Raw genomic sequence first — 17,779 nt, 5'->3', positions numbered from 1 at the left:
AAAGGAGACACTTTGGTTCGGCGGCCGGACACGCTGGGTCGGACACAGCCCACCCCGCACAGCCCACCCGCACCCCCGGCCTGGCACAGCCCACCCGCACCCCTGGGCCGCACCCCCGGCCTGGCACAGCCCAGCCCGCCCCGCCCCGCCCGATCTGCTCCCCGGGCGCCGCTCTCCCGCCGCGCAGCACCGCGGTCACCCCCCCAGCGCACAGAGGGGCCGGCGGGGCGCCCCGACACCCCCCGCCCGGCAGCTCCGGGGCGGCCCCAGCTCCAGGTCCCTGACGGGTGAGGGGCACGGGCCTCGACCCCCCCCAGAGCGGCGATGCCGCTCACCCGCCCCACGCCAGACCCCGGGGCCATCACGACGCCGTTAACGCCTCATCAGCTGGCGCAGGGCGGAGAGGATAAAGTGCCGTAACACCCCCCATCCCCTCAGCCGGCCCGGGGCCGCCGCCCCCCGGCCCCTCACCTGCTCAGCCCTCGGTGCGGGGCGGCTCCCTCCCGCCGCAGGCCCCCGGGGCGCACCGGGCCGCCCACCCCCCGCTGCCAGCCGCTCAGCCGCTGCCGGCGCTCATCGCCCCTCACCACCAGCCCAAGGAGCCGCGGGGCGCCCCGCGGGGCCGGCACTTACCGGCCGGGGCGGGCGGGGTGTGTGTGTGGGGGGAGAACGGGGGGCGGCGGCGCAGGCGCAGGTGCGGCTGCGGCAGCCCGGCCCGTCGCTATGGCAACGGGGAGTCAGCGCTGTCACCGGCCGCGGCCTTAACCCCGCCCACGGCGCGCGGCGGGGCGGGCGCGTGCCACTGCCCCGCGCTCCCGGGAGCGGCGCGCGCACAGGTGCGACCCGCAGTCACGGGAGCGTCTCGGCGGGAAAAAGACTTTAACGAGATCGTCGGGTCCGACCGTAAATTCACCTGACGCCGCCAAAACGGAAAGGTCTCCAACAACAATTGGACTTGCGGTCAGCTCGGCATCCCGGGGTGGGTCAGAAGGGGGTGGTCAGCAGGTCAGAGAGGTTCTCCTGCCCCTCTGCTCTGCCCTGGGGAGACCACACCTGGAATATCGTGTCCAGTTGTGGCCCGGTGGGATTTCTGCAGTCTGTGCATTCCTGCACACGCACCTCGGCTCCGCAGTGCCAGTTCTGCATGACTATACGCATCTGACCTGAAAATGCACACCAGCCAGGCAGGTCCTGCCCGTGCAGCCGTATGTGGTCGGATATTCTTTGCGCATCTGTATTTTCTGCATAGAACCATGTGGAAGATTAAGCCAAATGTCATAACCACTGCATGCGAGTATATTTCTGGCAGATGCGCACAAGTGCAGATGAACAGCATGTGTACGGGCAGACACAGAGAAATTCCCACACAACTACCGCGTACAGGAAGGTCAGGGATCGGGGATTTGCCCACGACTGGGACATTTCCCATGTGAATGGCACACATAGGAAAAACCTAATAAAATGTATCTTGCACACAGATTTGCACACAATGTCTTTTCTGTGTTTGCAATGGGAAGGAAAGACTTCATTTTGAGGGATTTCAAAATTAAGAGAAAGAAACTTGATTTTTTAAAGCAGCCAACAGAAAAAATAATTTAAAGTTTCTAAAAGAGATAATAATTTTATAAGGAAAAAGAAGTATTATACCAAACACAGATAACCAATAAAAAAAAAAAAATCAACATTAAGCTGCAAGCTGGTGGATCTACATACCTTCAATGTGATTCTGTCCTGTGTGAGGAGACGGAGAGGGGATCTACGTGTGCTTTGCACCTTGTGGCTCCTGAAGCTGGGAAAATGAAGTGCAACGTAACCTAGAAGGAAATATTTTTAAGCAAGCTTATTAGTTCTTAGTCAAAGCTAAACCCAAAGACAAGCAGTTGAAAATGGGCATTTAGAAGTGATAAGACTGGTACAGGAGATATTTCAATGTACTGGCTTTGATGGAGAAAGGCCCTGCAGTGGGAAGGACTGACCCCCTGCAAATCCCTCCCTCTGGGGCATCTCTGCACAGCAGCTGCACCAAGCAAGGCTGGACTCAAATACCGGTTTGCAATATCAGGCAGGCACAGAAAAGCTCTCTCCTGTTCATACTTTTCCTTCCATTTTATCTCAGATCCATCCAGCTTTTTATATAAACTGCGGACTCTTAATTTAGGGTCCCAGTAGGTGACGAACCAGCCTGAGAAGCTGATTCAGTTAGGACCTGCGCCAAAAAAGAAATGCGCTTGCCATTTGAATCATCCTGGCAGGAAAGACAGAGGGATGTTTAATTCAATATGGGTCCCTAATAACCTAACACAGAGGAAGGAAAAACCCCCAGCTGTGTTGCTGGGAAGAAAGTTCTTTTTATTAGCAAGCCTTAAGATGTGACATTCATACAACAGAAAGAGACCCGTGAAACCCACGTAAGGAAAACGGGTTGGAAACAAAGGGATGAAAATACATGCATTCAGAAGTCAGACTGAAATAGTCCCTAAGCATTTTTGCCATGTCCCCCTGGTTTCTCTTAAGTTTTCGTTTCTGTGGTTTCAGCCTGCAAATGTCACCCCAATTTGTCATCCTGTAAAGGCTGTTTGAGCAGCAGCCTCTGCGGCCCCTCGCCAGGTGAGCGGCCCGCTGAGCTGCTCCAGTTTCTTCATGTTCAAAATGGGAATATCTTTATCTTGCGGGGTGCTGCAAGCATGGTAATTATGTGTCATTAATATCCGCAAAGCTCTTTTAAAGTCCTGAAAAGGAGGGTGCTGTGTAATACAGTTAATTATAGCTCAGTGACTGCTCTGTGCAGAGCACTGGGCTGGAGGAGGCTCTGGTCCTGGGCACAACTCCTGAACTTTGGAGACACCGAAGGGTTTTTTCCCCCAGAAATTCAAATCCCCAATCCATCAAAATGCAAACGCAGGGCCCTGAAAATGGAGCATCTTACAGTAAAATCTCACATTGCTTATGCTCTGCCAAAATCAGAGATCACAAAAGGCTGTGATATGATGTGTAGCAGTCCTTCTAGCCCTGTGGGTTGTAGCTCTAGTGCAATTATCAGTGCTTCCTGCAGTTACCGCTTTCCGTGAAAACTGCAGGCATCCTTTCAAAGACAGGCTCTAAGCAACCATTCCAGGGTCAGATACAAAATTCATGGGGAAACTGAGATAAAATCAAGATTACTTGACTCCCAAGATTAGCAAGCAGCCTCCTGATCTGAGGACCTCTGAGTCCTCTGTCCCTTCATGGCTTATTCTTCAGCCATATTGTCAGGCTCTGCAGAGCAGGGAACTCCTTGCACGGGTGGATTTGCCCGGATTTGAGGGGATGCAATCATCTGCACGGATTGCCAGGACCTTGTTGCTAAGCAGAGAGCTGCAGGTTGGCCGGTCTGTCTCTGGACGAGCTGAAGAATCGCTCTGATCCCCTGCCATGTAGCCCCACACGCCCTCGGTCGGTGTTGGAAATGAGCCACATTGCTTGCACGAAGCATCTCCAAAGTTTTTTGTATATGGAAATAAATCAAGTGGCTGCAAAGCCTGGGCAGACGGTGCAGTGCCAGGAGGCAGGAGGGCTCCCTGCAGCGCCGGCAGCAGCAGGAGCAGCACCCGCCTGCCAGCGCCAGCTCTGGGCTCTGCTCCTCCTTTCCGTGCTGTCTGGGGACAGAGAGAGGGACCAGGTAAGAGGATGAGTGGAAATCGGTGTGTACTTGGTGGAAGGGCTGTGCATACTTTAAAAGGCCCATGCTAATTAGTTAACGGGAGATGAGTGCAGGAAGATGTTAGGGAGAGGTCAGGGCAAGGCTGATCCTGTCCTGCGTTTCCGTCTCCTATCTCACACTTTCTCTAGTCTTGGGTTTGCTCTCCAGGCTCTATTAGGAGCAGAGACAGATGTTCCAGGACATTAGCAGCAGTGCGTCTTCCCAGTTTTGCTGCCTCTTGGCTTTTGCAGTGCCTCTCCTTATTTTCTTTTGCTTGCTTTGTTTTCTAAAGAGCACAGATTACAGGGACGGAAGACAGCAGCAGGCTGCAGAGCTGGAAGCAGAAAAGGTTTATCACCTCTCCTGTGTCATTGCACACGGATGTTGTTTCCCTTTGCCTTTCATCTGTAATATCAACATGCACAACTGGCCAGGTTTTGTTTCCGGCAATGCAGATCTAAATCCAGACACCCTCCACCCTACAGAGCCAAAAGAGTTACTATTAATTAGATCAGCGTGGCCGAGATGAGAAGCTGGGATTAGCTCTGCGTTCACCCCGCTGGGAAGGAGCCGGTGCTGGCGGGGCCGCTCTCCCTGCACGCAGGCGGCCGCAGGTTGTCACGCGAGCCCTCTGCTCCCAACAGCGTTCTGCTGGGGTAGGGCAAGGCGAAGGTTGTTGTGCACAGCCCTTCCCAGAGCTTGGGACAGAGTACAGAACAAGAGCCAAGATGAAATTCAACCAAAATGTTAAAATCTGAAGGGTGATGTGATCCCTCCCTGTTCCAAAAAGGGAAGATTTAGAAAAAAATCAGAACCAAATGTACACAAGTGTGTGTGTATATAGAGACATTTCTACGCTAATGGTGATTTAGTACCTTTGCTATCAGACAGTCTATTGAAGAAGCATAAGTTGAAATACCCAAGGCCTAATTCTGCTCAGCAACACCATCCAAGCCAGCATTCCTCCCGCTGGGCTGTTCTTGAGGGTTGTCTTTGGTCCCTTGGCTGCATCTTGCCACAGCCCCTAAGATAATTAGCAGTCATCAGATGAGATCTAATTTTTAACAAACTTCTCCCTGCGCGGGAGGGGAGGGCTTAGTGAATGTCAGGAAAAGTCAGTGTCAGGGAGTGACGACAGTTCCTTTTATCGTCCTCTGAAGAACAGTGACATTACTAAAGATTTATTTACAGAAGCTGGGAGAAATAAGGGAGATGCTGTCAGCTCCTTAAGGCAGAGACTGTTTTTAGTTATTGTTTTTCCTTAGTTTGCACAACACTTAGGCCAGTGGGGTTCCTTGTGCAAGAGGAACCTCCTGCTGCAAAACAAATACCATCTGATGACAAGTGCTGAAACTGAGGCTCAGACATCTATGGAGGAACAGAACTGGAGTAAGCGGGTCAGGATCCAGGAGACACCTAATCCAGAAGGTGGGAGCAGGCTGCTCTGAGCTGCACTTGAGTCTCTGCACACGGAGGGAAGCGCAACACAGAATTCCTCCTTGCAAATCCGCTGCAGCGTGGCGTATTGCTAATGAAACGGTGCTGAGTGGAGCGTGGTCAGCCCAGCACATCATCCTGCATTGCTTTAGCCATCATTTGCTTTATAGCAGGATGCTCAGGAGCATCAGGGTTTGTTTTTAGAAGAGAGCATCATCTGCAAATAGATCTGCCAGGTCCTGCTCTGGAAGCGCATGCAGGCAGCTCACCACAGCAACAGGCAGCCAGCAGGATTTTGTATCCCTGATATCATACTTTGCCCAGAAAGCTAATTTAGTGCAAGCTGCCCTTGTCTCATCCATTACGGGTGCAAGTGAAATGACCTACTCCTTGACTGCACAACATTGCTACGGCTGCTGGCTGGGAGCAGGCACCAGCCCCCTGCTCCCTTATCTCCACTTTACCAACCAGACTCTTAGCAAATCCATTATTTTTCAGCATTAATTCATGAGATGGATGTTAGCCAGAATTCTGTGATTGTACATATACTAACAAGGGCAAAAGCAGTTCCCAGCTTTCAATTATATCATGGGCCTTTCCCAGGAACCTGGGGAGTAAGGGTTCCTATTACAATCAGAAGGAGTGTGATTACAGCCCAGAACAGCTTTCAAAAAGCTCTTCAACTAGGCAGCTAAAATTAGACAATCAGACCCCACATAAAAAAAGGACAAGTTGTGAATAGCCTAGGAATAAGAGGAAAACAAACATTTTTTTTCTAGTGCAAAAGATGACCAGTGACATTTGCCTGTTTGTTTGGTTTTAAGGCTTTTATAAAAAATAAAATAAAAATGTAGTCTAAGAATATAAGTAATCATTGACAGGTTTATGGATGTATGCCCAGCCTCTGCCTACTGCGTTCTCTCAAAGATCATCAGGAAAAAGGCCAGCGACCTCTGTGTTCAGGGAGCAAAACACACATACAGAACCGTGTCTGTTTATCAGCCCCTCCAGATGTGCTGTGGCCACTACCGTGCTTTAGCTCTCGTCACATACATTTGCACACAAGTCATGGTTGCTTCCTTTCAGGTCAGTGATAAAGCAGCTTTGGAGAAGCGGATTCACAGTGGCATAAGTACCCTTGGGCCAAAGAACCATTAAATTATCAGCATCAAGAAACCTCCTACGATGTGACTTGACAGTTGTACGGCACTAGGCCGAGGCTGTGTTTGCTCTGGACTTTTTTGGCCTGGTCTATGCTGAACTTTTTTTTAATCTGAGTAATTTCCCATCCTTGCTACCACATGGGTTCATTTCCACGGCAGACAGAGGAAAAGACAAGTCACTGCAGTTGTCAGTAGCTGAATCAGTAGCATCATCTCTGCAAGCTGAGCCTGCCGCCCCCAGCGATACAAACAGGTGGGCAATTCAAAATCAAAGAGTGAAGCCAAGCACGTTAGAAAGTACCAGGCCAAATGATTGCAGAGGGTCCAGAAAATCCTCTACCAACTGTACTCTGTGCTTCATAATCCTACTCGGGGGCGGCCGATCACCTTGCGCACAGCCAGCCCTCTGCTGCCACAGTCCCCGCTGCCTCCTCAGCATGGGCAGTGCCCATGTGAAGAGCGTTAAACCTTGCTGGAAAGAGAGAAATACAGGATTCCTTTTGCTGATGGGAGATTCAAGGCATGGAAACATTAACTGACCTGCCAGAGTGCACTGGGAAGCTGAGCTACATTGCCTGAGGGCCTGCCTCATATTTTAAGAGATGATCTCTGTTTCTGGGGAACAGAACACACTCGCTGTCAGCTAGGGAGGTACGGACGTCTCTAATCTGGCTTGCAAAGAAAAGGGCTTTAAATAACCAGGAAACAGCACAAAGATCTGAGCTTGCTTTATGAACCTAAAACACGTACTTGCCTTTAAGTGTAGCATTCCACCTCCATACAACAGAGCTGCTCTGTGGTGTCTATGTGAGGAAAAATGAAGTGAGTTTGTTTTATCTTCCCTGATGGTGACTGGTAATGACCTGTGAATTGGTGTCATGTGTGGCTTTTTTTTTTTTAGGGTGTAAAACAATTAGGCCTGTTCCCCAGTTATAATTTGGCTTCTTGCATCTGGGAGGGTTTTTTCTTGCTGCCGGGGAACACTGTGTATCTGGGACTTGTAAAGATGTCTGTGGTTTTATTGCTAGATTTTTACAAACCTCAGGTTTGTATTTTTATTATGATTGCTGCTGTGAGGACATTTTAAAAAATATTGTGTTTCTCTTTGAGATTACGTTTCACTCTGTTGATCTTTCTCTTGACATTTCAGGGAGTTGGGGGATACTGGGAAAACATGCAGAGTAAGCAAAAGAGATCTCCTTCAACCCAAATCCTACCTTTGCCAAACTGAGGAGGCACAGGATGTTTTCATTTATTGAATTCACATAGGCTGGGGCTGGTGTGAAGCAGTGTCTGAACAGAGCAGGGCATGTTAGCAGCCAAAGATAGTGCCTTTTCCCGCTCATATCAGAGCTGTTAAATCTTTTCCCAGCCTTTCTTTCACTCATCCAAACCTTACATAAATACCGCATTCTTGGGGTAATAGAAAGACTGCACAGGTGTTTAACTGTCACTGTTTCAAACCTGGTTTCAGACTGGCAGGATTGTGTTTCAGACTGCTTAAGCAAATTATATTCAAAGAATAAATCACTCCCTTCCCTCTCTTACCTGAGGCTAAGGGTCAAGTTGAGATGCAGAGCTGCGCTGGCATTTGGATGCTGTAGAGCGGTATCAATTCTCCATTGTTACCGGTCAGGGAACTCTAAAACTTCATCACCTTGCCTTGAAGATACAGAATTGGTTTCCATTAGCTCGCTGAAAAGACCAACAAAGGCACGTAAGAATCTGCAGACATGAAACCTTTGGTCAGCCTCAGCTCATATCTTTTTATTGTGTTCATTTTCAAAGGACTCCAAAGAACCTGGCAACTATTAAGGAGTTGGTGATAGAGCTGTAAATTACATGGCAGTGTCCTGAAAAGAACCAGTTTCAGTATCTGGAAAGAAGAAAGTTAAAGTCCATTTACTGTATGAACTGTTGGAACCACTCAGACCTTCTGATCAATAGGATGAGGATGGGAACAGCTTAGGATAGAATAATTTTAGATGTTGGGAGTTATCCTGTATTATTTATTATCAGAGATGGTTCGGAGCATGCACTGATAATGAAAGTGCTGTAGTCACCGAGTCTCAGCCTTAAATAAAGTATTCATGGGTTCCATTAAAATGCTGTTGCTCACGTCCTCAACAGATTTTGCAGAGATGAACTCTGAGGTAACACTGGGAGGAGAGGCTGCTTGACCAACTGACTGGAGCCTTTGGGGGGTTCTAGGTACTGATTTTCCTTCTGGGTCTGTCTGCTTTGGCTGTACAGGTCTGCAGCACCTGGAACAACAGGGCTGAGATGTCAGTTGAGGGATGCCGGCAGCAGATAATCACCAACCTGAGTCATCAGGTTTGCATCAACACGAAGCTGCTCCATCAGATACAGCCTGTGCCCCAGCCAGCCCTGCTCGGGGCCTTGCTGTGAAACCCTCCCGACAGCAGGTCTGTCCTGGGGCAGGTTCCTCCCTGGACCTCCACACCCGGCTGGGGCACGAACAGCCCCAGGCTCTGGGGAATGTTTCTGAATAAAACCAGAGGAGATATAAGGCTTTGTATTTTGTTTTGTGTTGTTCCATACAGGGTATGGTGGTTTGGCATCTGTCAAGTGAACAGATTAAGAACAGATGGGGAAAGATGTGAAACCCCGTTGATCTCCGAAGGATTATTTCAGAAACACAGAGAACAAACGCATGCTGGATTCTGGCCCCTGCTCTTACATCCCTTCTGCAGGCACTGCACAAAATGTGCTTTGTGCTGGTGAAGAGTCCCTCTGCTCCTGTGCCTTGGGCACCCTGACCCTGTTCCTTTGTGCACCCTGCAAGCAGCCAGCTTGTAGCTCCATTTCACGGTTGGTTTATCATCCATCTTTAAAACAAAGTCAGGTCACAAACTCCACAGAACACATCCCTGCTCCAATGCTGTCCCTAGCCAGGGTATCATCACATGCACTTTTTGCTCGCAGCCAGCAGAGGACACTTGCTTTCTTTGCAAAGAGGTTGCCCTGCACTTGGATGCAACAAAGCAAAAGAGGAAAAGATTCAGCGCTTGGCCACACGTGGGCACTGGAACAGCAAGAGAAGGGCCTGTCCCAGGCTGCTTTCTAGCCCCAGTGGTGCCTTTTTCCTTAGTTTGTCACAAAAACTTCGAGATGTGCCTGCAACATGCTGTAAACCGTGCAGGCTGGCTGTGCTGGGGTCCCTGGGACGTGTAAGTGACTGTCCTCTCGGGGTTTGTACCCCCAGATGTGGGATCACCAGGCTTTGCTTTGGAGCGCGTGACTCCATGGGTGGCAGGAAGACGTGTGGGCTGACTTGGCTCGGTGGGCGATGGCAGCAGAGATCTCCCTGCAAAATGCAAAACTTTGGCAAACATTAAGTTACTGAGCTTGAACTGAGCTCTCTGTTGCAAGGCTGTGCAAGCAAATGAGCTTCAATCTGGATTAGATACATAACTGCAGACGTGGTGCATTTGAGGTTCAGATAGCACTCAAGAGAGCATATTGAAGCCAAGCCAGGGCTAATCCCTGACCTCTGCAGCCTGTTTGGCTGCTCTGATGGCCCAGAGGAACACTAAAGTTCCCCCAGTATTCGGCTGTGCATCCTGGGGAGGGCTGAGCCATGCAGAATCAGCCAGGGCTGCAGCCCACAGCCCCACTGCGGCTAATCAATTGTGAGCACCTTTGTGGCTGTGGATCAGCACCCTGGGCTCTCAGATGCCAAGTGCAGCTCAGCCCTTTTAGAGGGAGCCTCTCTGCCACGCATGGCCCACAACCCTGTGCCAGTCTTTATGTTGCAAGGCTTGAATGCAGAACAGCAAAATATGGCCCTTATCCTGCAAATGACTAAGCCTATAAACTGCCCCACTTCTTCCAGGGGCTGGACTTGCCCAAGCTGTTAGGCCAGGGATATTTGCAGGTTAAGATCTGATTTTACTAGTTTTTGCAATGAGCTGAGCGTTTACCTGTAAATTTGCTGCTCCTGCTTTTCTTTTTCAGGGCAGCCCTGTTTGTGAGCATTTGCAGGGCACACCTCTGGGGAGAAGGGCACTTGAAAAGGCTGGTTTTATTTACACTCACATTTTTAAATTATGGGTTACTTTTCATTTAAGGGTTGCTACTGGCTTTCCTCGCCTCATGTGGGAGCATCCATATGTTTTCCTTCTGAAGATTTATGGGAAGGGAACCAACACAAGGAGAAAGAAGTTAAACCTGTGTGAAGAGCCCAAGGAGTGTGTAGGCCACCTTTGAAAATGCTGCACCCACTGCGCTATGTAAAATAGTCACAGTTATATCTAAAAAGTAAGGACCCATCTCTTTAAATAATCTTCTTTAGGGACTTGGGGACCCAGTGGGGCTGTGGGCTCCAGAGAAAATGGAGTCAGAATAGTTTAAAGCTATGTAGACCATGTCTGTGCTTCACGAAATAAATACATACCTCAGGTTCTGAATGACGCAGTGGGAGATGCCCATGGTGCTCAGATGGGTCTGGGTTTTGGTCAGCTGTGCTATGCCTCCCCCTTCTGACTGTCATCTGTATTGGAGGGAAATATGGATTTTACTCCTGGCCCACAAAGGAAATCTTGGTCTTAAATCAACCACTGAGCATGATACTTGCAGCTGTAAAGGCAACGTAGACAAGCATGCAGGAAAACATAGAGAAGCTGTGGAGAAAAGTACTCCTGCCCTTCACCACAAATGGGCCTCAATATAGCTCTCCTGAGGAGTACAGGAAAGACGTGGAGCTTTCCAGGCATAGAAGCAGCACTTGTGGGCTACGTGGTGCTGGAGCTGAGCCCCAACATGGCCTGTGGACTCTGCACCTCAACTGGGCTCCCATGGCCACCCCAGCTCTTCATAACCTTGCTGTAAACCACCAGGCTCCCTCACCTCCCACCCACCCCAGGCTGCACGTGACTGGCACCGGCTGCAGGGAGGACCCAAGGGGTTCCACCCGGCTCTACAATATAAACCATCTCCATCCCAGAACCAGCAGCAGCCAAATCTCTGGCGCAACAACTTGAGGGATACATTTCCAGCACAGTGGAGCCAGTGCTGGAGGTGGCTGAAGTCCCCAGCTCACCAGTGGAAAAATGAGCTATAGCAGACATACAGGTGGACCTTGGATCCAACCCCAGGGCCAGACCCTGCTCCAGCCATAACAGTCCCACATGAGGCTTTAAAGATTTGTTAGCTGGAATTAAGCAGCTTTCTAGTCACATCAGCTAGATGTAACAATCCCTCTTAGCTCATTAACAAAAGGAGCTGGCAAGCCTAGAGTTGATGACTGTCTAAACAATATGAAGAGGTGGTGATATGCTGGTGATGTGTAAAAACAGGCAACAAATCAGCTGGCAACATGCACTGGACTGAAATTAAATCAAAGCAAAAGGCAGATGACTTTGAATGGGCTCCAGAGGTCACAGAGAAACAGGCAAAAACTGATAAAGTTCACAGAAAACCAGAGCAAGCAGAAGCAGCACTGCATCTTCTTGGCACTGGGAGCTGTTGGCATCAGACTTGTAACAAATGTATTTCTGAGTTCAAAAATAAATTTATCTGGAGGGAGGCTGGAGGTGTAAAAAGGAAAATTAACTGGTGCATATGAGCCTGCACGTTGTAGCACTGGGGAGAGAAAGAAACCAGAAACCACACAGAAAATGCGCAGAAACCACGGTGCTGGGAAGGGCTGAACTGCAGTGGAGCTTCGGTGCCAAGGGGCTGGTGACACTGGAGGCAGGTGGCTGTCCCCATGGTGTGTGCAGTGGGTTACAGCTGCAGGACTGTCACCGTACCCAGCAGAACTTCACGCTGTCCCCGCTGTTCATTAGTTACAGGAAAGGACCTACTTCCCACCATACAGCCTGCTTGAGAGGATGGCTACTGTGAAAGACAATGAAGCAGAAGAAACAGCTCCAACATTAGAGCTCAGAGGCCAACGGTGCTTACGTGAGGCGAGATATAACCGCTAATAAGAAAGAAGCAAAAAAAGCCTTTGCATTGAGGACAAAAAACAGTGGCACACCCAAGTCAGTGGAAAAGCACTCTCAGCCCAGTGCAAGGAAGCCATGAGCAGCAGGGCAACCTACCCGTGGTGGGATGCCTCGGGAGGACATGAGTGTAAGTTGGCACTGTCCTAATTACAGGATCTGCTTAGCTACGTTAAGTTATGTTCCATGAAGTATCACTGAATTACACAAGTTTTCCTCTTTTGGCAGTTTGGTTGGTACAGCATTTAATTATCTCTGCAGCTTAACACCTAACAGGGATAAAATAGGCAGATGAAGCGTAAGTATTGTCTTCTCTCTTGGCCTTTAGCAAGGGCAGGATCGAGCCGCCATTGTACCTCACATGCACTTTCCTTAGTATTGCATTAGAGAGCAGCTGTAGTAGGCTTGGAGCAACCAAGACCAGAGAAATGAGAAACACATCAGGAATAATTTACACCAGTTCCTTCCAGTGCTGTGACATGAACAGTTCAAATCAGTGTGGGGGTCATGAGCTCCTATCACTCCCTTTGCGGTCTGAGCTCTTGCGGGCATCAGCTTCCTGCAACCAGCAATCCCCAACCTGGACACCAGCTCACATGCAAAATCAAGAGCTTCTGATTGCCCCCAGCTAATGGGAGGGGGGATTGTCTCAGTGCTGTCTGGTTCGGGTGGAGGAGTGGGTGGCGGGTGATGCCACATCCAGCTCCTAGCAGGAATCTGGATGTGTCTGTGCTGGGAAATTGCAAAATAGTACATTGTGCTAATTAATGCCAAACAGGAGGGCTTTGAATATACATCATCAGAATAACCTTAACAACCACTAGATGCCCTCGATCCATGAGTATCTCATAAAGAGCATTTATATTTATTATGTGGCAATGGAAATACATGTCAAGAGCAAACTGCCCAGCACAACCATAATGCCGAGTTAAGATTAAATTGTCTAACATGCACAGAATGAAACACCACTCCGTTCATTCATGCTCCGGGAGTGCTATTTTCACCACTGGCAGCTCCTGCTGCATTAACTAAAATACTTGTGATCCAGTCCAACAAGTTTTTTTCCAGGTTTGCTTCTCCACAGTGAAACCACAGGCCGTGCTATATGGAAAGCTCTGAGCCTTAAAAAGTCTAGAGTTACTGTAGGTTTCAGCGGTTGGATTTGATCCTAAAACAATGAAACCAAATGTGAAAAAGACACAGATGGCTGTCGCCTCTGTGCCATTTGGAGTGGTTTTTGGTTTCTAGCCAGTCAGCCCCATGCCACAGTTATGCAAATAAAGGCAGCAAAGTTCGATGCAGCGCTGTACACATCTCTAACAGACTGTGGTACGAGGGATGGAATAGCTGAGTGTTTTTGAAGAGGGCAAAAAGATCACCACACCAGCTTGAAGGACAGAGGATTTAAGGACGCAGAGGAAAACATTGTCTTCACTGACGGAAAAGGAGGCTTTGCTGTGGCTTTTGATGCACCTGGATAACTGTGTGCTCATTAAAAGCTGATCAAGCCTGGCAGCTCACCTCCGTGGTCCTCAGCCCTGGGGGAGCTGGTTTCTTGTCCCATCCATGTAACATCAGCTCCTCGGGATGCAGGCGCTCGCGTGGAGTCCAGCCCTGCTGGGCTAACGGCAACGAGAGGCAGAGACGGGAAGAGCCTGGTGAGAAGAGGAATGAGAAGAAGCCATGGGAAAATAGTTCAGATTGCCTTGACTGAGGGTGCACTGCCAAGGTCTGGACCTTGAATTCAGTCTGGTGTAAGGAGATGGAAACCAAACTGCATCCTCTTACTCCAGGGCTGGATTTAGCCCAGTGGTGAACTTCAAGAAGAAACAAATGGGTAAGACTGGGCTGCAGTCCTATGTTAAAAATGCCATTCTCCATTGAGACACCAGTAACAGAGTAGATTTTGATCTCTGATAATTAAACTCCTAATCAACTCCTTTTTAAAAATGCCCGATGGTTCCCTACTCAGTCTCTTGTGAAGATTGGGAGGCTTAGAAATGTAATACAATTCGGTGGTTGAGCTAAACATCAGGCAGGTTTCAGACTATGTTTTACTAGAACCAGATGAATTTCTAAGCTCAAAATCCAGCATACAGCATGCTGATTAAGTTTGATCTGGTGACCATCTGTCCTTGTGTTTGTAGTATGAGTAGCTAAATGAAATTCTAGAAAAAAAGGGTTATCTTAAATACACACAGGATAAAGTACATTGAAGAAAGTCCCATTCACTGTTGCTATGTGAATCTTCTCAGCAAAAGAGGAAGATTAGGTTTGTCTCTGAAGTTACATATGTTCAAGTCCACTTTTTCTGACTCCTAGAAGCTGAAACATCAATCTGTGTTTTGCTTTAATTGCATCTTGTGAATTTTCCTGTAACTGCACACTAAACCCAAGCAGACAACAGATTGAGTTCTGGTAGTGAGAAATGTTTCACTGTCAGAGCAAGTCGGTGTCTTGGAAGGTGTAAATTGGCACAGCTCAATGCAATTTCCCACCCCTTCCAACTCAGCTTGGGCCAGTAATCACCACAAATTACCCTCCTGCCCCTTCATCCTTCTATCTATCTATCTATCTATCTATCTATCTATCTATCTATCTATCTATCTACCTACCTACCTATCTCTCTCTCTCTCCACCTCTCCATCCATCCATTTTAGACAGATGGATGTACTTAGAACAAGCAAAGACAATTACATTATGAGTAATAGCTCCATAACCAACCAAAGGTCATCAAAAAGCAGAGGTGATGGCTGCCAGGCTTTTTTCCAATCATAATGGAAATTTGCTGGAGAAAGGAACAGTATGAGAAGTGATGGCCTAACATAATGCTCTCCTTTGAAGAGAGCCAGTTAAGAGGCTGGGCCCACTGACAAACTGAATAGGGAAGAAGAGAAAGTACCGGGAAAGGGAGAAAAATAGCACTGTGGGGATCACAAATACAGCAACAGAGACAGTGTGTGTCAGGCTTGCTAACGGAAATGGTTTCTAACATGCAAAGGCACCAACTTCTGGTCCCCAAGCCCCATCTCATGCCACCGGCTTCTTCATGTGAAGAACCACAGGGAGCGCAAAGCAAAACCAAACGCAGTCTGTGTCCTTTGCCAGTTTTCCCCAGCTGCCCAAGGGACTTTGCTCTTTGAAATGGAGGGTATCTGTTCTTTAGAAGGAGTTGTTCACATGTCAGCAAGTCAGTCTGCGTACCAAAGGAAAGACGCCGTGGATGGCTGCAGGGCCCGGGCTGGGCTGCAGGACAGCTACACAAGAGGAGGCGGCTCACAGCAACCACAACAAAAGCGAGCGGCTGATGTTTGAGGAGCGCCCGGGGTGTGGGAAGCTCTCTGCTACTAAGGGAGCTGCCTGTTCCAGGCTTTCCCACTGCTTACCCTGAGCCTGGCTGCTTGATCTCCTGGTAAATGGGAAAAGTCTGCGACTGTGATGCTTTTCGGGGGGAAGAGAGAGTCACAAAAAGTCCCTTGGGGTGAGGCATGAAAAGCCAAGCAGATGCCTTTTGAAACACCATGTGTATTGGCTTGTCTGCTCTGGTGACTCCCTGCGTCCATGGGCAAAGCTCCTGCCTGCATTAATACTCACATTAGATACTCATTTCCAGTGGCCAGGAGGGAGGTCATATAGGTGGTACCTGTGCAAATGCATCTGGCTTCGATAAAATCCTGCCATTAGCGTTCAAAGTCTACAGCTGACACAAGAAAATCCAATCATTAAGCTCCTTCCAACCTCAAACAACCCTAGGAAAAGAGCACATTGTTTGGAAGTCACTGGGCTAAATCTATGCTTTTTACGCGGCCTTTTTCTTTGCATTTTCTTTCTCTTTCTGAAGTTTAAAGAGACGCTTGTTTTTCTTGCTAATTCTTTCCTCCCGGGTGCTGATAGGGATCTCTGTAACATGAGGCCAGCTGGAAGAAATTCAAACTGCTTTCTAAATGTTGTTATGATCAAGTGTGGGGGATGTGTCTTTGAAGGTGCTGGGCTCAAGAGATGTCCCTGATTCAGGAGAAATGCAAGAGGCAATTAAGCTCTTTTTCTGGAACAAAATTAGAGCCCCTACCTGTGAAAACAGACAGGGAAGAGATACACAGCCTATTCAGCCTAACGTTTGTATTACTGATTGAGTCCTAGTTCAACTTCAATGTATAAGAAAAAAAACAAAATAAAGGCTTTTCTCAGAGCCAGACTTTCAGAAAAGCCCAGTGCTTTATTGCGCTGGCCCCATTTGAAAATCTGGCTTCAGTCACAGCTACTGAGCCCTTATAAGTTTCTTCTTCAGAGGAAGAGAGACTTGACGGGGCTCTGGCACGGTGGGAGGCTGACAAGCCCTCGTGAAAGGCGTTTGTAACGTGTGGGGCCCGGGAAACAACACCGAGAGACAGCGAACAGTCCCGCGGAAGCAGAGGGGAAGAAGCTGCACATGGTCCCTCCATCTGCAGAGAAGAATCCAGGTCTGTTGGGCTTCGCCTCCCTCCCCCATCTTCCCTTTGTAGGTGTTTCCTGCACAGACAGTTTCTATAGGCATTTCCTGGGAAGGCTGCAGAGCCAAAGCTGCATTTTTCAAGTTATTGTTTTTTTAATCTGCACTTTGCAAAGGTAAAGGGTATGTTTGTGGGGAGCACAGAGGCAGAATGTGGATGAAACTTCATCTATGCAAAGTGTAAGCACGTTACCAGCCAACTCTAACAGACTCTACATCAAATCATACAATCTCTTAACATGCAATGGCAAAAGCATCACACTGCTTGTCTGGAGCCAGCCTGGCTCGGGCTTTCCAGGGCTCTGCTCCCTCAGCTCCATCCAGCCCTGCTGTCCCCAGCGTGCAAAGCAAAACCCAGAGGGAAGAAATGCAGGTGCCTCCGGCAACCTCCCTTGTTGGATGATTTTAGGGTAGACAAACAGCTCTGAGGAATGAGAAGACCCGGCTCCTGCCCCACAGGACGGGGAGCCCCTGCGACACCATCACCGTGGACATCTAATTGCTATAAATAATGGCAGCTGCAAGGAGAGAATTCAAACAGCTTTGGCGCTGTCCTGTTTCTCTTGGCTCCACAGATGACCAAAACTAGGGTGATTTTTGACATATCTAGTGCCAAGGCAAGTCAAGCAGGTTTATAAAAGAAAAAGAGCCCTCTTGACCATCCAGTTGCCAGTGTGCGTACTGCTTTCCAAGGCCGAGCACAGGGAAAGAGCTTCAGAGGATCTGACCTCCCTGAGCACCCCACGTAAGAACTGATGCCAGGTTGGCCCAAAGGATGCAGGGGAGATCTGCCAGCTAATTATTTCATTAGTTATTTGATACGACTGACTCAGGGATGATTCCACCCAATGGCAGCACCTGTCGTTAAAATGATACACAAAACAGCTCTCGAAACAAGTAAAAACACAGAGCGGCAGCCCAGGTTGAGATGCCTACAGGTAAATCAAACAGAGGGAGTGTTCCAGCAAGAACATTAGCAGACAAACATGTCCTCAGAACACCCAGGAACCACCGCGGACAGGAACCATGCTGTCCTGAGCTA

At 48.8% G+C, this 17,779-nt stretch overlaps 1 protein-coding gene across 11 annotated transcripts in view; it reads right to left on the bottom strand.

Moving 5' to 3' along the window:
* Nucleotides 1-17,779, bottom strand: part of CCDC92 (coiled-coil domain containing 92) — an 84,212-nt gene that overhangs the window by 14,446 nt on the left and 51,987 nt on the right. For all 11 annotated transcript variants that reach the window (XR_014185438.1, XM_082065841.1, XM_082065844.1 and 8 more), the window contains 4 exons: nucleotides 13,770-13,903; nucleotides 10,697-10,792; nucleotides 7,828-7,974; nucleotides 1,714-1,814 (listed from right to left, as the gene is read on the bottom strand). The gene's annotated coding sequence lies outside the window, so the exon portion shown is untranslated. The remainder of the gene's footprint in view (nucleotides 1-1,713; nucleotides 1,815-7,827; nucleotides 7,975-10,696; nucleotides 10,793-13,769; nucleotides 13,904-17,779) is intronic.

Source organism: Streptopelia decaocto, assembly GCF_964273445.1.
Source record: "Streptopelia decaocto genome assembly, chromosome: 15".
NCBI classification, from domain to species: Eukaryota; Metazoa; Chordata; class Aves; order Columbiformes; family Columbidae; genus Streptopelia; species Streptopelia decaocto.
This window is presented reverse-complemented; position numbering and strand designations above follow the sequence as displayed.